The 23,876-nt window shown below is 44.7% G+C and overlaps 1 protein-coding gene across 1 annotated transcript in view; it reads left to right on the top strand.

The window, feature by feature from the left end:
* Positions 1-358: 358 nt before the first annotated feature.
* Positions 359-23,876, top strand: part of LOC115482152 — a 140,322-nt gene continuing 116,804 nt past the window's right edge. Inside the window, exon 1 of the mRNA XM_030221724.1 lies at positions 359-659. The gene's annotated coding sequence lies outside the window, so the exon portion shown is untranslated. The remainder of the gene's footprint in view (positions 660-23,876) is intronic.

Genomic DNA, 23,876 nt, shown 5'->3' with positions numbered 1-23,876 from the left:
CTCTACAGCATAGGTAAACAGCGATAGCTCCCTTAAGAGCCTGTTGCTTACACACAACCACTGCCGAGAAACCTGGGCAAGCAGTGACCTGCCATCTCTTCCAATGATCACCATTCCACCCAGCCCCCACACGGGCTAACTGTATTAGCTCAGTGGTACCTCCAAGCTGGAATGAAAGGGCTACATTGTGTGACATGGAGATTAATTCTATTTTCCATTCTGGAAAATTCCTGATATTTTGTTGGCTGGCCTTCTTTGAATCTTTCCTCCCTCCCCCTCACCCAGCCCATGCAGTAAAAAAACCGCGCTGTTATTTTGCTCTCTCCATCTAGCCCCCCCTTCCCCTCCCCCTTCCCTTTTGCTTAAAATCACTCCCCTTTGCAATATTCCATCCTGTTGATACACAGAGTCTCCCCCTCTTTTATCTCACATACACACAGACAGGGCAGGCGACACACTCAGGGAATGTGTGTCTGAGAGCTGACACCACCACCACTACACAGCATCTTGCCTCCAAAAGCTAACGGGCTCGTTGAAGTATTTGCGGTTTGGCTCAGGCTCAGCACAACTTAAGTTAGAAAAATCGAAGGGGAAAAAATCGAAGTGGTCTTCCTGGATCTTCAGGGAATTGCCGGATTTTCAGTTTTCCAGGGAGAGAGGTAAGACGGGAGCGATCTTCCTATGGTTTTGGAAAAGTTTCCCCGTTTGGGTATCCGTGTTTTAAGGTTTGGAAGCGAGCCGTCAGCTTTGCTGAAAGATGAAAAACAATGCAAGAAGGGGGGCGGCAGAGCAAAGCCCGAAATTCACAACTGTTGCTTTGGAAAATGTGAAAATTAAAAAAGGCGGCCAGGCAGCAGCTATTCGTGTGCATAGCGGTCAGACCTTTAGAGCATGAGCTGGGTTGTTACCCGTCGGGGTATAGGAGTGTCACCACTCCCCAGACCACCTTAAATGAAGGATCTAGTCCAGGTTCTGGCTTAATGCATGTAGAGATTTGTACTTTGGATTTTCCTATTGTGCTTCCTGAGAAGATCAGAACTATTGATCCATGCATTCAATAGGACAAAATCAGGACCGGGCTAGTTGCTTGGCTGGCCTGGGGTAAGGTGACAATCCTTCCAATACAGGTTGAGCGGTGTACGGGCAGGGCAAGGCGAGGCTGGGGAGGAGGAACGCTTCTCGTCTCTTTTCCCTATCATTAAGATTTGATTCGTGGAACTGTTCTCAGGGGTGTTTGTTGCTGTAATAACTAAAAATCGTCTCGTTATCATTGTACAGCGTTGGCTCCCCTAAGACCCCATGGGCAGGGAGCCTTCATCTTTATACGGCCACACCACCCCTGTGCTTTTTGGCGGAGACGCTGCCCGCTCCAGCGCCGGGAACTAAGACGCGCGCTCCTGGCTGCTAGGGCTATATGAAGGGACGCTGCATGCCTGGCTGAGTCGGTTGTGCGCGCGCGCGCCCCTTGCCCCCATCCTCGTCTCGTATATCTTTCTTGGTTTGTGCTTGCTCCGGGTCACGTGCCCTGTGGTTGCTATAGGAACTTCCTCGACGTTGCCATGGATACAGGCTCTCAGGAGCCGCAGGGCTCAGGGCTGGCAAGGACTGGTAGTGGTAGCCTCAAACCTTGAGAGCCCTATTATAGTTAAAGGGACTAATGCTCATTCCAGGTGCGGTTGGAAAACTGGCTAGAAAAATGAGGTGCATTAAGAAGGGCATCAGAACCTGGCTTTAGGTGGTTCATGTGAAGGGCTTGAGCCTCAGAGCTGGGCCCTTGGCTGTAAGGTATTCTATGGATAAGAAGACCCTGAAGGCTAGATGCACTAATCGATCGTTAGAGCCCTTCCCTTACGATTCCCTTAGCGAATCGGTAAGGAACGGGCATGCATCAAGGAATAGGAATGCAAATGAGCTGCTCGTTGTAGCTCACTTGCATTCTCTATTCCATCGTTAAACAGTCGGCCAATCGGCCGGTCGTGCATGCGCAGAGCAGCCAAGCATTATGCTGGCTGCTCTGTGCATGCCAAATACGCCTCCCTGTGCCGCCCGAAGGTGCCGCGCTGCTCACCCCCCTCCGATGCGGCTCGATCCAGCAGAGGAGCAGTTGACTCAGCTGAAAAGTGCAGTTTGTGTACCCACTTACAGCTATAATAAGTGTAGGATTACTAAACCAGTCTTCCAGCATCACTGATGTGGGCATGGTTATGTGGTAAAATCTTAGAAATCGGGTTTCCTGTGCACCCAAGGGGGGGGGGGGGCAGAAATCAGACAGACAGAGCCAATGAGCGGGCTTCTGGTCTTTTGACTAACACTGTATTAAACTCAGTGAGCAAAACATAGTATATCCTTGTAGGTGACACATTTTCATCTCTAAACCCATTTTATTCCATCTTCAAAGGGATGAAAACACCAAATTAAAAGTAGAACTGAGTGGAATTACTCTCCTAAAGAAAATTTTGGTGAGCTGCTTCAGTTTAAGATTGAAAGTAGGAAAATGCTAGGTACTGTGTGAGTCTCAGTTTGAATGAGACATTAGCAGACTATGGGTCTCCAGCGCTCAGGGACCAGTGTTGCCAGTTACCCGGTCCCCAAACCCGGCCAAAAAGTTCACACCCCACCCCCGCCGTCATCAACCCCGCCTCCACCGTCATCAACCCCACCTCTGCCGTCAACAACCCCGCCCAAAATGTCATCAACCCCGCCCAAAATGTCATTAGCCCCGCGGCCCAAAAACTGCACAAAAAACAATGGAAAAAAACAAAAAATAGCCCAAAAAAACCGCGACCCGCAGCGGACAAAACTTTCCTGCAGCGGGTCGCGGAAAACCGCCCAATTGGGCGGGAAAACCGCCCACCTGGCAACCGTGTCAGGGACCAATGTTTACCTATGTACCTTCTAGACAGATACATCACATGGCCTTTGCTTTTTTTTTTTTGACCTTCCAGCTTCTCCTTCAGGGTCCTCCCTCTCAGGCTGGCACTTAGAGGCCAGGCCCAACCCCCTCCCCCAGTACACCACTGAAATGACATTAGAGTGGAAATTCAGCTTAATTGTGTTTCTTTGCTTCTGTAGCTTGGAGATGGACCAGTGAATTTAATATTCAGAATGCATTGTTTGTTTATTTATTAGGATTTATTTACCGCCTTTTTGAAGCAATTCACTCAAGGCGGTGTACAGTAAGAATAGATCAAACATGAGCAATAGGCAATTACAGCAGTAAAAATATTCAAATAACAATACAAAGTATGGCATAGTATACCACTTACAATGTTTTATGGCTGTATTTCAGTATGAATGAAAGGTTATTTTAAGTTGCTATAGACATTCTACCGTTATGCAAATTAAAATATAAATAAATAGCATGGAGAGCTGAACCCTATTCTAATTTGTTATGGTAATAATATACTCCATTTATGTATAATGAGGAGATAAGATTATAAGGGGCATTTTCAATACGACATCTAAATCCGATTTTGGACGTTTGGTGAAAAACAGCCAAACCTTCATTAGCGAAAATGACCATTTTCAAACCAGGTAACAAAAAAGAGGGTCAGAAGTGCATGAATAGCAGCAACAAAAGAAAAGCACAAAAGGGCCTTCAAGATTGGAACAAACCAGAAAAACATCCAACATTTTGTTTTGAAACAGGGGGGAGGGGGAAGAGGGAAATGGGACTTGATAGACCACCTTTCTGAGGTTTTTGCAACTACATTCAAAGTGGTTTACATATATTCAGGTACTTATTTTGTACCAGGGGCAATGGAGGGTTAAGTGACTTGCCCAGAGTCACAAGGAGCTGCAGTGGGAATTGAACTCAGCTCCCCAGGATCAAAGTCCACTGCACTAACCACTAGGCTACTCCTCCACTCCAAGGCAATTTGCTAGATGTTTTTGTGCTCAGTGCATCTATCTTTTAGGGCCATTTAAAAAAAAAAAGAACAAACAAATGTTCAAGGGAAAACTGCATAAAAACAAGGCATTGAGATGTATGGAGCCAGCATGTTTAGTAGACTGGTCACACAGACATCCCAGCAGAGCAGTGGGGCACCCTAGGGGGCACTGCAGTGGACTTCACATAGAAGGTCCCAGATATACATCTCACCATTACCCCCTTATTATTATTATTATTATTTTATTATTATTATTATTATTTTTGACATTTATATCCCACATTATCCCCCCTCCAAAAAAAAACAATTGGGATATTATTATTATTATTATTAGCATTTGTATAGCGCTACCAGACGCACGCAGCGCTGAACACCTGACATAGAGAGACAGTCCCTGCTCAATAGAGCTTACAATCTAATACAGACAAGGGCAAGGGAAGTACTGGGTGAGAAGGAACAAGGGGGGAGGCAAATGAGTAGTGGTTAGGAGCCAAAAGCAGCAGTGAAAAGGTAGGTTTTCAGCATGGATTTGAAAACAGGTAGAGATGGGGCTAGACGTATAGGCTCAGGAACCCTCTAAAACCCACTAGAAACAACTGTACTCAACTGTACACCACTACAATAGCCCTTGTGCCTGCAGGTGTCACCTATATGTAGGTACAATAGGTTTTTGGTGGCTTTTGGAGGACTCACACTTTCTACCACAAAATACCCATTACAGTGGGATACGAGCCTAGGTCGTCTTCTGTGCAGTCCACTGCACTGACCACTAGGTTACTCAGGGACCTGCTCTAAGAGGACTGGACATAACATCTGAAGCTGTCATAGAGGCTGGTATGTACAGTTTCAGATCTTTGAGGGAGGTCAGTGATCATGGGGGGGTGGGGGGGGGGGGGGGTGGTCATGCCGTAATCCTTCCAGTAGTCATTTAGGGCATCTTTTTGTGACCTTAGGCATGATTGAAACAGGACTGGAACAAAACATCTAACGTTTAGCCCTGGTCACTTTTGCTTTGTTCCATTATGGCAGAAAAATGTCCAAGTTTTGGGAATGCCCAAATCCCACCCCAAACATGCCCCCTTGTAATTTGGATACACTGCAAAGAAAAAAAAAACTCCAATCCGAGTTTCGAAAGGCTAAAGTGGTTACGACTGTCCAGCTTGGAGAAGAGACAGCTGAGGTAGATATGATAGAGATCTATAAAATACTGAGTGGAGTGGGATGGATAGAGGTGAATCGCTTGTTACTCTTTCCAAAAATATTAGGACTAGGGGGCACGCAATGAAGCTACTAAGTAGTAAATTTAAAACAAACTGGAGAAAATATTTCACCACTCAACGTGTAATTAGACTGTGGAATTCGTTACCAGCGAATGTGGTAAAAGCAATTAGCTTAGCAGGGTTTAGAAAAGGGTTGGATAATTTCCTAAATGTCCATAAGCCATTATTAAGATGGACTTGGGAAAATCCACTGCTTATTTCTAGGACAAACAGCATAAAATCTGTTGTACTGTTGTGGGATCTTTCCAGTGGATTAGCCACTGTTGGAAATAAGATACTGGACTTGATGGACCTTTGGTCTGTCCCAGCACGGCAACCTCCAAATGCCACTTTATGCCATTTTTGAGTTGTTTTTCTGTTTTGAAAATGATCCCCTATATGGAAATGGTGTTCTGCGATAACTGGTAGCTAGTGAGCTCTAATGATAATCATTTTACTTAAATGTGTATATGGAAAGATGACTTACTCTGTTATATAAACTCCTGTATCCAGTGTAGACTCAGTTCTTTGTTGCAATAGTGAAAAATAAATCACAAAAGAGAAAGGTCAGGTGGATAAGAAAAGGGAGGTAATATTATCCTTATATAGGTCAGTGGTGAGACCAAACTTGGGTGCTGTGTTGAATTACCCCTTTGTAAGGGCACTGAGAGGATAGAAACATAGACTCACAGAATGCATTTTCTAATCTTCATTGTGCTAGATTCTATACTGACTGGCATGTCTGAGGCAACTTTGCTGTATTTGTATGACTTTAATAATTTATAAAGAATGAAATTAAAAGAGGAAGAAACAGTTCAGCCCTACGTGGAGGGGCATAATCGAACGCGAACGCCTATCTCCATGGGCGTCTATGTCCGAAAACGGGTACGTGAAGAGGCAGGACAGACCGTATTTTTGAAAAAATGGACGTTTTTCAGCTGGGCGTTTGTTTTTTTTTTAGCGATAATGGAAACTAAAAATGCCCAGCTCAAAAACGTCCTAATCCGAGCCATTTGCCACGTCCTAATCCGAGCCACTCACCCCCCTGACATGCCAGGACACCAACTGGGCACCCTAGAGGTCAGTGTGGTGGACTTCAGACAACGCTCCCACATGCATAGCTCCCTTACCACGGGTGATGAGCCCCCAACCCCCCTCCCCCAAAACCCACTACCCACAAATGTACAACACTACCACAGCTCTTAGGGGTGAAGGGGGCACCTACATGTGGGTACAGTGGGTTTTGCAGGCCTCCCATTTACCAGCACAAGTGTTACAGGTAGGGGGGGATGGGCCTGGGTCCGCCTGGCTGAAGTGCACTGCGGTACCCACTAAAAGTGCTCCAAGGACCTGCATACACGCAGGTCTCTAGGACTGGTTGCTGCTATATAACATTGGCACACCAGTTGACACCTGAAGACTAATCTCTCCGAAAACGTCCTTTATCGGAATAAGCACGCTTACTCACAGTTAACTGCAGATCAGAGGTTGTGCCCCACTGGCAATGAGTTTCCCTGGTACTGAGATGAGCAGTAGGTCAGAGCTGGCAGAATGCTGTACAATGCTCTCTTTCAGCCACATTCAAGGGAAGAACTAAGTTCTGTAACGTGGCTAACATGTGAAAGGGATCTAAAACTGGCTTACAAAAATGGCCACTACCTCATGGACTACCGGAAACAAAACAGGGCACGCTCTGACCCAGTAAGCAGGGGGAAAAGCACCATGGGAGTAGAGCCTACCAACTTCCAGCATCGTGAGCATTTGCCACAAGCTAGTGGAATCACGGAGCCCAATACCCTACACCCACCACAATGCATTGCTGATGTGACTCTGCAGTGCGCATAACACTGGTGGGAGGGGGTTAGTGACCACTGGGGGAATCCGGGGAAGTCATCCCCGATTCCCTCCAGTGGTCATCTGGTCAGTTGGGGCACTTTTTTGGGACCTGTTTGTGAAAAAAAAGGGTCAAAAAAAGTGACCCAAAATCGCGGTAAAAACGCCTTTTTTTAAAGATTATCAGCTAAAGACGCCCATCTCTCCTCGGCTGATAACCATGCCCCAGTTCCGCCTTCACCACACCTCCAACACGCCCGCATCAACTTTACCCGTTTCCACAACGGATTGCAGTTGGAAACGCCCAAAATCGGCTTTCGATTATACCGATTTGGGCGCCCACAGGAGAAAGACGCCCATCTCCTGATTTGGGTTGCAATATAGGCATTTTTCTCTTTCGATTATAAGCTGAATAGACTACTCACTGGAGGAAAGAAGATCCCTATTTTGACCATTAACAAGCTGGATGCAAGTTGTAAAAAAGAAAACCACCAGAATGGCATTGATCATAGAGGTAGGAAGACAAGAAGCAGAAACAGCCAAAAGAATGAGTTTGAAATCACTCTTCTGTTCTCCATTGATCATAGAGGTGTCAGTCCCAAGTAATTACTCTGTGAATCACGTGTGGAGAGAGAGAGAGAGAAGATCCTCAAGTACAAAGGAATGCAATTCTGAGAACCAGAAAATATGGTAAAAAATATACAGAAATATTTCCCGTTGCTGTGGTTGCCACAGGCTTGATTAAAAGGAATTTCCAAGCACATCTGGATAGGTTGCTTGTACATGTTATTTATCTTATGAACTCCAGAAGGAAGCTCTTTGGCATGATGCAAGTACGATGGAAAGTGTTAGCTGTAAATTTGAGAGACTGAGATCATACTCTACATACTGTGGTTTAGGAATGAGATTTATTCCTGTCATGGTATGCCCAAAATGAACCCATTTGGAGACATTACTCCAGAAAAAAGGTCAGTGGAAATCCTTCTTTACAGAGATGCATGGAATAGTCCACCGCAGAGGCAATCGCAACGAAAGCTGCAATGCTTTGAGACAGGCATGGAGGGCAGGGATAAGGATGAGGGGTGAACATAGTAAAATAGAGATCAATGTTCAGAATTCATTTGTCCAGTTAAATTTGGAGTTTACCACATAAATCACTTATGCTATGTGTGGATATTCTGAGTTGTACTGGTGTGGGTTTAAGAGAGTGGGATGGGGGGCTTACATGTTTACATTAGACTGGGTGAAAATGAGTTAGAATTTCTATATAGTGGAAGAAGCTATCTCCTATATAATAATTTGCCAATCTACGTCCCTGGATGGCTGGCTGGCTGGGTTCGTAACCATATGCAAATGAGGTACTACGTAATTGGCTTGCCTCAAGCCTTCCCTTCCCTCTCAGTATCCCGCCCTCGCGGAAAGAGGAAATTACGTTAGGGGAGGGCAGGACACTGAGGGAGAAGGAAAGGGAAGGCTGGAGGCGAGCCGAGCTGAGCCTGCTGCTTTCACTGACGCCACTGTGACCAGGTAAAATAAAAGTTTTAAAGGAAGGGTGGCAGGAAGGAAAGGAGGGCTGTTGTGGGAGAAGAGGGCGGGCAGGTGAGGGCTGGGGTTGAACTGGAACTCAGGTGCTTAAAAGGAGGACGGGTGGGGGCTGGGGTGAGTCACTGGACACGGAGGGGAGGGGAGAATTGCGGGACATGGATGGGAGGGCAGGGCAGGGAAGAATTGCTGGACATGGAGGGGAGGGCAGGGGAGATACGAGAAATCGCTTAGACAATAGCCTTCCTAGGGCCCGTTTCATTTTTGGAGAAACGGGCTTTTTTGGGTTGTGTTCTTAAATTTGATCTATTATTGTGCTAGTGTTGTTGCTTTAACTGAAAATGCCCTGTTGATGGTTTATCATGCCCAAACAAAACAGAAAAGCCAAAAAAAAAGCACAAGGAGCTTTCAAGAATGGGGGGGGGGGGGGGGGGGGGGGGGCGTCAAATCAGAACTTTATTATGCAGACCCAACATGGTTTGTGTTTCGGCAAAACCACCTATGTCAGGGGTCTTGTGCAGAGAGAAACATCAACTTTGTCCGTCACTCAAATGGAAAGATTCAAACTGTGGAAAACAAAAGAGCCTTGAACTCAGAGGATGCCTGCAACTGGCACAGGGCACAGGGCACAAGGAAACGCTGTGGTGCTTCCATGCAGTGCTGGGATGCATTTCATGGGGCTGGGCTAAATATTATAAGCATAGAGGTAAATTTTATCAATGATGCTAAAAGATGCCAAAAAACCGGGTGTGAAGCTAGTATAATTTCAGAGTTGTGCACCAAATCTGTTATAAATACTAGCGTAATTCCAGTTATGTGCCAGACTTTAGGTGTGACTACTTATGCCATACCTATGGCTGGTATAAATGGTGGCACCTAAATGTAGCAGTTGGGTACATAAATGCAACTGTTGTATGAAGTGTGCGCAAGAATAGTTGGAATGCCCCAACACATACATGCTCCTCCTACGTTAATGCCCCCTTTCCATTTGTGCACTGTTTATAGAATGGGGCATAAGTCTGTTGCATTCACAACTGCAAATTAGCACCAATTAATGCTTGTTAACATCAGTTGTTGGTATTTATCACCAATTATTTGCCAATTTACTGGCAATTCGTTAATTATGATCATACATGGCCCTATTCTATAACTGTGTGTCCAGCTGCATGCCTAAACTTGGACACCATTTATAGAATTTGGGCGATAGAGGGCACACTGTTCCCTCTAAGCTTAGAGGGAGTCCTCCAACTTCATTGCTACCAGCAGAGGGTGGTGTTTCAATATTTTCTTTTCAATTACTAGGTACAGACAGGTTCACTGGAATCTTGCAGAGCTTGCCTGTCCCTCACTATTGAAAAAGTGATAGTGAAACAGCACCCTACTCCCCCACCCCCACTGGTAGGACTATAGGTGGAGGACTCCTGCTCAGCTTAGAGGGAACAGTGAGGGGGCAATTCTATAAAAAGGTAGCTATTTTTAGGCACCATGGATGCATCTATTTAGAGCCTATTAAGAAACACAGGCACCTACTTTGTTATATTTATAGAATACTAACGTAACTGGGTAAATATTCATGAGCATGTACACCACCATAGAGCTGGTGTAAAATGCTAGCACCTAGATTGGGGAGATATGTATAGAAATTATAATATTCTGTAACGTATGTGCATAACTGTGCACCCTGTCCACACTCCACCCAAACTGTGTCCCATATAGATGCCCACCTGCAAATTAAGCACCATCAAAGATAGACACATACAGTACATAAGTGTTGCCATACTGGGACAGACCGAAGGTCCATCAAGCCCAGTATCCTGTTTCCAACAGTGATCAATCCAGGTTACAAGTACCTGGCAAGATCCCAAAACAGCACAATACATTTTATGCTGCTTATCTTAGAAATAAGCAGTAGATTTTCCCCAAGTCCATTTTAATAATGGCTTATGGACTTTTCTTTTAGGAAGTTATTCAAACCTTTTTTAAACCTTGCTAAGCTAACTGCTTTTACCACATTCTCTGGCAATGAATTCCAGAGTTTAATTACATGTTGAGTGAAGAAATATTTTCTCTGATTCATTGTAAATTTACTATTTTGTAGTTTCATTGCATGCCCCCTACTCCTATTATTTTTGGAAAGAGTAAACAAACGATTCACATCTACCCGTTCCAATCCACTCAGTATTTTTACTCAGTATTTTATATACTTCTATCATATCTCCCCTCAGCCATCTTTTCTCCAAGCTGAAGAGCCCAAGCCATTTCAGCCTTTCCTCATAGGGAAGTCGTCCCATCCCTTTTATTATTTTTGTTGCCCTTCCCTGTACCTTTTCTAATTCCATTGTATCTTTTTTGAGATGCGGTGACCAGAATTGCACACAGTATTCAAGGTCTGGTCACACCATAGAACGATACAAAGGCATTATAACATCCTCATTTTTATTTTCCATTCTTTCCTAATAATACCTTACAACCTATTTGCTTTCTTTGCTGCCGCAGCACATTGAGCAAATGGTTCAATGTATTGTCAACGATGACTCCTAGATCCTTTTCCTGGTCGGTGACTCCTAACGTGGAAACTTGCATCACGTAGCTATAGTTCAGGTTCATCTTTCATACATGCATCACTTTGCACTTGCTCACATTAAACATCATCTGCCATTTGGATGGCCAGTCTCCCAGTGTCGTAAAGTCGTCTTGGAATTTTTCACAATCCTGTTGCGATTTAACAACTTTGAAATAACTTTGTATCGTCAGCAAATTTAATTACCTCACTAGTTACTCCCATCTCTAGATCATTTATAAATATGTGAAAAAGCAGCGGTCCCAACATAGACCCCTGGGGAACCCCACTTTCTACCCTTCTCCATTGAGAATACTGACCATTTAATCTTACTTTGTTTTCTATCTTTTAACCAGTTTTTTTAATCCACAATAGAATACTACCTCCTATCCCATGACTTTCCAATTTCCTCTGGAGTCTTTCATGAGGTGCTTTGTCAAATGTCTTTTGAAAATTCAGATACACAATATCGACTGGCTCACCTTTATCCAAATAACCTTATAACCTTATGAAATCGGCCCCCCAACACTTTATAACAGATCTAACGAAACATGTGAATTTCATGCTACAAAATGGACTCTTCCCAAAGGAGAAAGGAAACATCCTACTCACCCCCATACCCAAAGATGCAAAGAAAAATGTGAGTGAATTAACCAACTATAGACCAGTAGCATCCATTCCCTTAATAACCAAAATAACAGAAGGGATGATAACCAAACAACTCACAGACTACAAGTTCTCAATACTACAAGAGTCCCAGTCAGGATTTCGTTCTAATCACAGTACTGAAACAGTACTAGTTACGCTCATGAATAAATTCAAACAAACGATTGCAACCGACAAGAATATATTACTTCTACAATTCGACATGTCAAGCGCCTTCGACATGGTTGATCATGGAATCCTACTACACATCCTTGAATACTTCGGTATCGGAGGCAACGTTCTTAATTGGTTTAAAGGATTCCTAACTACACGCTCATGTCAAGTGACATCAAATTCGATTACATCAGCCACATGGACACCTGAATGTGGAGTTCTACAGGGATCTCCCCTCTTATCGACTATATTCAACCTAATGATGACACCCTTGGCCAAACTACTATCAAAGCAAAACCTCAACCCATACATTTATGCTGATGATGTAACGATCTACATCCCATTCAAACAAGACCTAAAAGAAATTTCCAAAGACATCAACCAAAGTCTACATATCATGCACTCCTGGGCAGATGCCTTTCAGTTAAAACTCAATGCAGAAAAAACCCAATGCCTAATACTCACCTCTCAACACAACACGAGCAAATTTACCACCATCAACACACCAAAACTAAATCTACCAATTTTGGAAACCCTGAAAATTCTTGGAGTCACCATTGACCGGCACCTAACACTTAAGAATCACACGAAAAACACAACCAAAAAGATGTTCCACTCAATGTGGAAATTAAAAAGAGTAAAATCATTCTTCTCAAGGACCGTTTTCCACAATCTGGTACAATCATTAGTAGTCAGTCACCTAGACTACTGCAACTCACTCTACGCTGGCTGCAAAGAGCAAATACTCAAAAAACTCCAGACAGCGCAGAACACAGCAGCCAGACTCATATTTGGAAAACCAAAATACGAAAGTGCAAAACCCTTACGAGAGAAGCTACACTGGTTACCATTCAAAGAACGCATCACATTCAAAGTATGTACCCTAGTACATAAAATCATCCATGGCAAGGCCCCAGCCTACATGTCAGACCTGATAGACCTACCACCCAGGAATGCCAAAAGATCATCTCGCACATTCCTTAATCTTCATTTCCCCAACTGTAAAGGCCTAAAATATAAACTAATGCATGCATCAACCTTTTCCTATATGACCACGCAATTCTGGAACGCATTGCCACGTAACCTAAAAGCGACCTATGAACTGACCAACTTCCGCAAACTACTGAAGACCCATCTCTTCGACAAGATATACCACAAAGATCAAAACATGTGAAATTCCCACATATATCTAGTGATGTTAAGAATGCCTTATGTTATATCACTATCATGTATTCCATTACCATGTAACCCAAAATACTTCTGTAACACCAAACGTCAATTCTCCTCTCATTTCCACTATCCATGATGTATTGTAAGCCACATTGAGCTTGCAAAGAGGTGGGATAATGTGGGATACAAATATAATAAATAAATATTTGTTCACCTCCTCAATGAAATGTAGTAGATTGGTGAGGCAAGGTTTCCCTTCAGTAAATCTATGCCTGCTTTGTCTCATTAATCCATGCTTTTGAATATGCTCTGTAATTTTGTTCTTTATAATAGTCTCTACCATTTTGCCTGGCACTAATGTCGGCCTCACCGGTCTGTAATTTCCTGGATCACCTCTGGAGCCCTTTTTAAAAAACGGTGTTATATTGGCAACCCCCCAATTTTCCAGTACCACGCTTGATTTTAAAGATATATTACATATTTCTAACAATAGTTCTGCAAGTTCATTTTTCAATTCTATCAATATTCTGGGATGTGTACCATCTAGTCCTAGCAATTTGCTACTCTACAATTTGTCAAATTGCCCCATTACATCTTCCAGGTTTATAGAGATTTCATTCAGTTTCTCTGACTCGTCAGCATTGAATACAATTTCTGGCACCGGTATCTCTCCCACAGCTTCCTTGGTGAAGACTGAAGCAAAGAATTCATTTAATCCCTCTGCTATGGCTTTGTCTTCTCTGAGTGCCCCGTTTACCCCTCAGTCATCTAGCAGTCCAACCAATTCTTTTGCCGGCTTCTTGCTTTTAATATACCTAAAAAACTTTTTATTATGCGTTTTTGCCTCCAACGCAATTTTCTTTTCAAAGTCTCTCCTTGCCTTCCTTATCAGTGCTTTGCATTTGATTTGCCATTCTTTATGTAGTTTCTTATTATTTTCAGTTGGATCCGTCCATGTTCTGAAAGATTTTCTTTTAACTCTAATAGCTTCCTTCACCTCACTTTTTAACCATGCCGGCTGTCATTTGGTCTTCCTTCCTCCTTTTTTAATAGATGGAATATATTTTGCCTTAGCTTCCAGGATGGTATTTTTGAACAGCATCCATGCCTGATGTAAATTTTTGATCTTTGCAGCTGGCTGGCCATCTAAGTTTTTTTTTCACCGTTCTCATTTTATCATAGTCTCCTTTTTGAAAGTTAAATGCTAATGTATTGGATTTCCTATGTGTACTTACTCCAGAGCTTATATCAAATCTTATCATGTTATGATCACTGTTATCAAGAGGCCCCACCACCATTCCCTCCTGCACCAGATCATTCATTCCAGTAAGAACTAGGTCTAGAATTGTTCCTCCTCTTTTGGTTCTTGAACCAGCTGCTCCATAAAAGAGTCCTTGATTCCATCAAGGAATTTCACCTCTCTAGCATACACTGATGTTACATTTATCCAGTCAATATCGGGGTAATTGAAATCATCCATTATTATTGTGTTCCCCAGTTTGTTAGCCTCCCTTTCTGATCACATTTCTGCATCTGTACTTACAGAATAGTTCATAGCTGGATTGTCATTTATGCACATATGTGTTCACATATAACTAGAAAACTGGCATTTGTGTGGGTACTTGCTACCTAAATCTATGTGACTCCTGCAAACTTTCCAAGAAAATTAACTGCATGACAGCCAGTATATAAAATAACTCATTTAGCTGAGGTACAGTTGTTGTTCTTGTGAAAAATGGACCGGCAAAGCTTTTTTTGCATGCCTGTTTTCATAAAATTCATAATTAGTGAGCTGCTTTGCATGCTTTTGTATTCCAGCAGCCAATTATAAACTATGATTTAATGCTAAAAAATGCAGTTATGCACTTAGGTTGCAAAAAGCCAAGAGAAAGGTATAGTATAGGGAATGAAGTACTTCTCTGTATGAAAGAAGAGTGAGACTTTGGAGCGATTATGTCTGATTATCCCAAGGTGGCCAAACAGGTAGAATAAGCGATGGTCAAAGCCAGAAGGATGCTTGTGTTCATAGGGAAAGGAATTGCCAACAGCTGATAGTGCCCTTGTATAAGTCTCTGGTGAGGCCCCATTTAGAATACTGTGTGCAACTCTGAAGACTGAACCTACAAAATGATATAAACAGGATGGAGTTGGTCCAGAGGGCGGCTACAAAATTAGTCAGTGGTCTCTTTCATAAAGTGTATTTTATTTTATTTATTTATTTGTTGCATTTGTATCCCACCTTATCCCACCTCTTTGCAGGCTCAAAGTGGCTTACAATACATCATGAGTAGTGGAAAAGTGTTAGTATCATAAACATTTAGTATTGCATGATCTTGGTTAGTATGATGATAAAAACAAAGTAGTAGTATACAAGCAGATTTTAAGAAACAGTTCTGAGATTAAGTAGGCAAGTTGTGTAGTGTATGTTCACTTGGGTTGGCCTTTTTGGTATGCTCTTTCAAAGAGATGGGTCTTCAGTAGTATGCGGAAGTTCGTTCTTTCGTAGGTCGATTTCAAGTTGCGCGGCAGTGCGTTCCATAACTGTGTGCTCAAGTAGGTGAAGTTTGACGCGTGCATTAGTTTGTATTTCATTCCTTTACAGCTGGGGAAGTGCAGTTCAAGGAATGTGCGGGATGATCTTCTGGCATTCCTAGGTGATAAGTCTATTAGGTCAGACATGTAAGCTGGTGCGTCTCCATGGATAATTTTGTGAACTAGTGAACATATTTTGAACGTGATGCGTTCCTTAAGTGGAAGCCAGTGTAATGTTTCTTGTAAGGGCTTGGCACTTTCAAATTTAGGTTTGCCAAATATGAGTCTAGCTGCAGTGTTCTGGGCTGTCTGAAGTTTCTTGATTATTTGTTCTTTGCAGCCGGCATATAGTGCGTTGCAATAGTCAAGATGACTAAGCTCCAATGATTGTACCAAGTTACGGAAAACACTCCTTGGGAAGAAAGGTCTTATTCTTTTTAGTTTCCACATTGAGTGGAATATCTTTTTGGTTGTGTTTCTCGCATGGTTCTCTAGTGTTAGGTGTCGATCAATGGTGACTCCAAGAATTTTTAGGGTTTCTGAGTTAGGAAGGTTTAGAGTTGGTGTATTGATGGCGGTGTATTCTTTTTTGTTGTGTTGGGAGGTTAGTATTAGGCATTGGGTCTTTTCTGCGTTGAGTTTCAACCGAAATGCGTCCGCCCATGAATGCATGATTTTGAGGCTTTGGCTCATGTCATTAGAAATTTCTTTTAGGTCTTGTTTGAATGGGATGTAGATCGTTACTTCATCCGCATAAATGTATGGATTTAGGTTTTGATTTGATAGTAATTTTGCCAGGGGTATCATCATTAAGTTGAATAGAGTTGGTGAGAGGGGGGATCCTTGTGGTACTCTGCATTCAGGTACCCATGCGGCTGAAGTGGTCAAGTTGGATGTTACTTGGTATGACCTTGCGGTTAGGAATCCCTTGAACCACTGGAGGACGTTACCTCCGATTCCGAAGCAATCAAGGATTATGGGTACAGTATGGGGACAGACTTAAGGCTCCCAATATGTATACTTTGGAGGAAAGGTGGGAGAGAGCGGATATGATATAGACCTGTGTGGCATTAATATATAGGAGGTGAGCCTCTTTCAAGTGAAGGAAAACTCTGGAATGAGAGGGCATAGGATGAAGTTAAGAGTTAAAGGTTCAGGAGTAATATAAGGAAAGACTTTTTCACAGAAAGGGTGGCAGACTCGTGGATTTGCCTCCCAGTGGAGATGGTAGAGGCGAGGACTGTGCCTGAATTTAAGAAAGCATGGGACAGGCATGTGGGATCTCTTAGGGAAAGGAGGAGATAGTGGCTGCTGTGGATGGGCAGACTGGATGGGCTATTTGGCTTTTATCTGCCATCATGTTTCTATGTTTCTACACCCCTGCTACTTTGAGCAATCATCTCCTAATAAGAAAAAGCCTGCAAAAATAAATGAGTTTTAAGAAGCTTCTTAAATTGCTAATGTCTAAGCCTGGAGAAGAGACGGCTGAGGGGAGACATGATAGAGGTATATAAAATAATGAGTGGAGTGGAACAGGTGGATGTGAAGCGTCTGTTCACGCTTTCCAAAACTACTAGGACTAGGGGGCATGCGATGAAACTACAGTGTAGTAAATTTAAAACAAATCGGAGAAAATTTTCTTCACCCAACGTGTAATTAAACTCTGGAATTCGTTGCCGGAGAACGTGGTGAAGGCGGTTAGCTTAGCAGAGTTTAAAAAGGGGTTGGACGGTTTCCTAAAGGACAAGTCCATAAACCGCTACTAAACGGACTTGGAAAAATCCAAAATTCCAGGAATAACATGTATAGAATGTTTGTACGTTTGGGAAGCTTGCCAGGTGCCCTTGGCCTGGATTGGCCGCTGTCGTGGACAGGATGCTGGGCTCGATGGACCCTTGGTCTTTTCCCAGTATGGCATTACTTATGTACTTATGTACATAATGAATAGTAAGAAAAGCTGGTACCACAGGGTGTCTCTCGTTATCAGATTCAAATTATGAGAAGGCACTTACAACTGTATTGCCTGACCCAAGTACCAAGGTGAGCTGCCTGTAGCATTTGGGAAACCAAAGTCAACTTTATACTGAATGTGATATTATAGAATTAGGGGGTAAATGTCAGTACCACTAATTTAAGAAGACAGCATTCCTTGACTGGAATGCTGTCTTCCTTGACTGGAAGATGTACAGTAACATTTTCATCGATGGCCGCACACTAGTCTGTCTCTTTGTTCCTATCACCAATCTTCATTCTGTATTCTGAATCATCTGAAGCCTCCAAATTGCTGGCAGTCCCACATACAGTATGATACAATAGTCTAAACCAGTGATTTTCTACCCAGTCCTCAGGGACCACCCGACCAGTTGGGTTTTCAGGATATCCACAATGCATGAGATGTGTTAGCATGCACTTCCTCCATTCATGCAGCTATCTCTAATGCATAGTCATTGTGGGCATCCTAAAAATCTGATTAGCCAGATGGTCCCTGTGGACTGGGTGAAAACCACTGGTCTACACTACTCAGTACCTGTGTGCAAATTCCTTTTCTTCCAAAAATGCACAAATCTGCCTTATCAATTTCAGTTTAAAAATGCCATTCTTCATCATGCTCAAGAGCTAAGCCCAACCAGTTTTCCCCATTTTTCAATAATAATTCCTAGGGACCTACTAGGATTCTACTCATGGGATATCTACAGCCCCAACTGTCAGCAATACTGGAAATATCTTCCTTCCATATATCCTCCATACCCACATACAGTCTTCTGCACATTTAATACTAATCCACTACTGTCTACCCAACATTTCTTTACCTCCAAATACCCTATTTTTAGAAAATACTTGTATGTATACTTGGAGGGGCATAATTGAAAGGGGCGCCCAAGTGTTCCTGAGGACGTCCTCGCAGGACGTCCTGGCAAAGGGGCGGGGAAACCTGTATTATCGAAACAAGATGGGCGTCCATCTTTCGTTTCGATAATACGGTTGGGGATGCCCAAATCTGGAAATTTAGGTCAACCTTAGATATGGTCATCCTTAGAGATGGCCATCCCCGATTTTCGGCCATAATGGAAACCAAGGATGCCCATTTCAGACAGGGCCGTGCCTAGGGTCTCTGGCGCCCCCCTGCAGACTATCAGTTGGTGCCCCCCCCCCCCGTGAAAATGATCACCCCCCCCCATGAAAATGATCGCTCACCACTTGCCACACTGAAAGGAATTGTCAGCAATATTCTTAGAAACAAATTGCTATACATTGCAAAATAAGATAGCAGATGTAAATTCTCAAAGTGGACATATTCCAAACACTAAAATGAAAATAAAATGATTTTTTTCTACCTTTGTTGTCTGGTGACTTTCTTTTTCTGATCATGCTGACCCAGTATCTGATTCTGCTGCTATCTGTCCTCTTAACTCCGTTTCCAGGGCTTCCTTTCCATTTATTTCTTTACTTTTCTCCTTTCTTCTTCATTTCTTGCTCTATATCCATTTCCAGCAATTTCTCCTCTCTCCCTGGGTCCTGTCCTCCCATCCATATCCATCCTTGTCCCTCTCTGCCCTTCCCTCCTCCATCCATAGCCAGCAATCCTCTCTCCCCTCCCCTTCCAGCAATTTGTCCTCTCCCTGGGCCCCCATGTCCATCCTTGTCCCTCTCTGCCCTTCCCTCCTCCATCCATAGCCAGCAATCCTCTCTCCCCTCCCCTTCCAGCAATTTGTCCTCTCCCTGGGCCCCCATGTCCATCCTTGTCCCTCTCTGCCCTTCCCTCCTCCATCCATAGCCAGCAATCCTCTCTCCCCTCCCCTTCCAGCAATTTGTCCTCTCCCTGGGCCCTGCCCTCCCATCCATGCCTCTCTGCCCTCCCATCCATTCAGGGTCTGCCCTCCCTCTCACTCCCCATTCCATCCAGGATCTATCCCCCCTCTCTCACTGCCCCCTCTTTTCGGCTCCCAGTTCCCACCTGCGGCTGCCCCTAGTTCCAGATCCATTGATTCTCCCATCCACCCCTGCCCCAGGCTTGACCCCATTCTCCCTCCTGCTCACTTTTCAGACCCCAGTTCCAGCTCCATGCCCCTTCTCCCATCTGTCTCCCACCCAGTCCTTTCTGCCCATCCGAGTCCCCCTCACCCCATCTGTCTCCCACCCAGTCCCTTCTGCTATCCAAGTGCCCCCCACCCTCACCCCATCTGTCTCCCACCCAGTCCCTTCTGCCCATCCGAGTCCCCCTCACCCCATCTGTCTCCCACCCAGTCCCTTCTGCTATCCAAGTGCCCCCCACCCTCACCCCATCTGTCTCCCACCCAGTCCCTTCTGCCCATCCGAGTCCCCCTCACCCCATCTGTCTCCTACCCAGTCCCTTCTGCTATCCAAGTGCCCCCCACCCTCACCCCATCTGTCTCCCACCCAGTCCCTTCTGCCCATCCGAATCCCCCTCACCCCATCTGTCTCCCATCCAGTCCCTTCTGCTATCCGAGTCCCCCCCCCCCACCTTCACGGTCACCCCATCTGTCCCCCACCCTCACCCTGCCTCGTCTTCTCCCTGCCACCTGTCTTTAAAAAGAAATTGCCAATGCCGACGCGATAGCGAGCGCAGCACCTCGTGTGCAAGTAAAAGAAGCGAATCCGATCATCTCATTGGGCCTTCCTTCACTGTCCCGCCCTAGAGGAAATAGGAAATTGCGTCAGAGGAGGGCGGGACAGTGAGGGAAGGCCCAATGAGATGATCGGATCCGCTTCTTTTACTTGCACACGAGGTAAATTTAAAGGGCTTGTGCGGGAGGGGGGGGTGCCAGGATTGTGAAGAGCAGCGGGAGCGGCGGCACCCCCCTCTCTGGTGCCAAAAGATTTAAAGTCCTCGGCGGGGCGAGGGTAAGCACCGCGGCGGCGCCCTCCAGAGGTGGGCGCCCCCCTGCGGCGCTTACCTCGCTTACCGCATCGGCACGGCCCTGATCTCAGAAACGACCAAATCCAAGCCATTTGGTTGTGGGAGGAGCCAGCATTCGTAGTGCACTGGTCCCCCTGACATGCCAGGACACCAACCGGGCACCCTAGGGGGCACTGCAGTGGATTTCACAAATTGCTTCCAGGTGCATAGCTCCCTTACCTTGTGTGCTGAGTCCCCCAAAACCCACTCCCCACAACTGTACACCATTACCATAGCCCTATGGGGTTGAAGGGGGCACCTACATGTGGGTACAGTGGGTTTCTGGTGGGTTTTGAAGGGATCACATTTACCACCACAAGTGTAACAGGTAGGGAGGGGGATGGGCCTGGGTCTGCCTGCCTGAAGTGCACTGCACCTACTAAAACTGCTCCAGGGACCTGCATAATGCTGTGATGGAGCTGGGTATGACATTTGAGGCTGTCATAGAGGCTGGAAAAAAATGATTTTTAATTTTTTTGTTTGGGTGGGAGGGGGTTAGTGACCACTGGGGGAGTAAGGGGAGGTCATCTGGACAGTTCGGGCACCTTTTTGAGGCTTGGTCATAAAAAATGGACCAAGTAAAGTCGCCCAAGTGCTCGTCAGGGACGCCCTTCTTTTTTCTTTATCGGTCGAGGATGCACATCTCTTAAGCATGCCCCAGTCCTGCCTTCGCTACATTTCCGACACCCCCTCCCCCCCCCCCCCCCCCCCGTGAACTTTGGTCGTCCCCACAATGGAAAGCAGTTGAGGACGCCCAAAATTGGCTTTCGGTTATGCCGATTTGGGCGACCTTGGGAGAAGGACGCCCATCTCCCGGTTTGTGTTGAAAGATGGGTGCCCTTCTCTTTCAAAACTAAGCCTGATAGAGTACATGCACACATTTAATCCTTTCCTTATAGCGGGTGTAAACGTCTGTGAGAGCATTTGTGCACTGTTGGTGACAGGTCTGAAGGAATATAGGTGCCTATCCTGCTTATTTTCGAACGAGAAGGCTGGCCATCTTCAGATACAAATCGGGAGATGGCCGGCCATCTTCTGAAGCCGGTGAAATCGGTATAATCGAAAGCCAATTTTTGCCGGCTTCAACTGCTTTCCGTCACAGAGCCGGCCAAACTTCAAGGGGGCGTTTTAGCAGGGTATGGAAGGCGGGACAGGGGCGTGGTTATGAGATGGCCGGCTTTGGCCAATAATGGAAAAAAGAAGGCCGACTCTGACGAGCACTTCGCTGGCTTCACTTGGTCCATTTATTTTTAGGACCAAGCCTCAAAAAAGTGCCCCAACTGAGCAGTTGACCACCGGAGGGAATCGGGGATCATCGCCCCTTACTCCCCCAGTGGTCACCAACCCCCTCCCACCCAAACAAAAAAAATTAAAAATCATTTTTTTCCAGCCTCTATGCCAGCCTCAAATGTCATACCCAGCTCCATGACAGCAGTATGCAGGTCCCTGGAGCAGTTTTTAGTGGGTGCAGTGCGCTTCAGGCAGGTGGACCCAGGCCCATTCCCCCCTACCTGTTATACTTGTGGTGGTACATGGGAGCCCTCCAAACCCCCCCCCCAAAACCCACCATATCCACATGTAGGTGCCCCCCTTCACCCCTTAGGGCTATGGTAGTGTTGTACAGTTGTGGGTAGTGGGTTTTGGGGGGGGGATTTGGGGGGGCTCAGCACACAAGGTAAGGGAGGTATGCACCTGGGAGCAATTTTTGAAGTCCACTGCAGTGCCCCCTAGGGTGCCCGGTTGGTGTCCTGGCATGTGAGGGGGACCAGTGCACTACAAATGCTGACTCCTCCCATGACCAAATGCCTTGGATTTGGCTGGGTTTGAGATGGCCGGCATTGGTTTCCATTATCGGCAAAAACCGATGCCGGCCATCTCAAACCCAGCCATCTCTGACATTTGGCTGGCCCCAACCGTATTATCGAAATGAAAGATGGCCGGCCATCTTTTTCAATAATACGGTTCGGGACCACTGTTTGTGGCGCCGGCCATATAGATGGCTGCCCATATAGATGGCCGGCACCGTTCGATTATGCCCCTCTATGTTGCTTTTATAAAATAAGCCAACTAGATACTCCCACTAAATGTGAATTAAAAGCAAAATATAATTTAAAAAAACTCACAAATGTCCTGACAACCATAAACTCTACACATTACTGCATCTTAAAAATGCATATATTTTAGGCAGAAGCGTAGCCAGGTTTTGATGTCAGGGGGAGCAGACCTTTTGTGAAATAGGGGTCAGTGAGAAGCTGAAGGGCTGATCCCCATAGGCGCTATTTTATTCAGAATCCATTTGGGGGAGCATCCGCTTCCCTTGCACCTACCTAGCTATGCCTTTGATTTTAGGACCTGCAGAGGAGGAAGAACTTAGCTCTAAATCAAGGCCCTTAGGGGCACTTTTACTAAAGCTTAGCATGCACTAACATTAGCATGGGCTAAGCTTTATGTTTACATTTATTTAAAATTTGATATATCACCTTTCAGGCAAAATCAAAGCGGTTTAGAATTAAAACAATTTAAAAACAATTTGAAAACTAGAAAATCAGTAGGGCAGATATAGCAAGGATAGAGAACCAAACAGAATCATAAAATAGAGGGAGGAAAGAAAACAGAAACCGAGAACCTGCTAGTCCTGCCAGGTCCCAGATTGCTTGGATGAAAAGCTGCATCTTCACTAGAGTTCTAAATTTAGATTAAGAGTGAATTCAGGTGTCAGGGAGTTCCAGAGCGATGGGGGAACTAGAAAAGAAGGCAAATTGATGGGTTGATTGTGATCCAGAACAGTAGACAGGTGGGGTAGTGAGATAGTGAGCAAACAAGGAACGCAATGAGCAGGAATGAATGCAGGGGGTAATATGTGAGGAAGATAGGAGGGAACACCTGAATGAACGATTTTATAGGCTAATGTAAATATTTTATGTTGAATGTGGAAGGCAATAGGTAACCAATGGTGTTGTTTAAGGAGAGGAATGATATGATCAAATTTATGAGCATGGGAAAGAATCCATATTGCAGCATTTTGGATAGTTGAGTCTTTTTAGGGAAGATGCCTGTAGACTATCATAGTTAATATTACAGTAATCTAGTTTGGTGGCCACTAAAGAGTAAAGGAGAGTAGCATTTGTGTCCACGTAGAGCCAAAGTGAACAAATAAGTCAGAAAGACAAAAAACACAACTAGTGACGCTGGTTTGAATCTAGAGTCACTCTGAGGTATTTAAAATAATTGACACTCTCAAAGGAGAACCAAGAAGAGTAGGGGGCTCTTAGTTCTTCAATCACTCTCACATCCAATCATTAGTCCATTTATATAAAATTAACAAACAATCTTTTACTTCAGTTTTTACATAT

Source organism: Microcaecilia unicolor, chromosome 12 (genome assembly GCF_901765095.1).
Source record: "Microcaecilia unicolor chromosome 12, aMicUni1.1, whole genome shotgun sequence".
Lineage (NCBI taxonomy): Eukaryota > Metazoa > Chordata > Amphibia > Gymnophiona > Siphonopidae > Microcaecilia > Microcaecilia unicolor.
The sequence above is the reverse complement of the archived record's forward strand: the minus strand, read 5'-3'. Positions and strand labels throughout refer to the sequence as shown.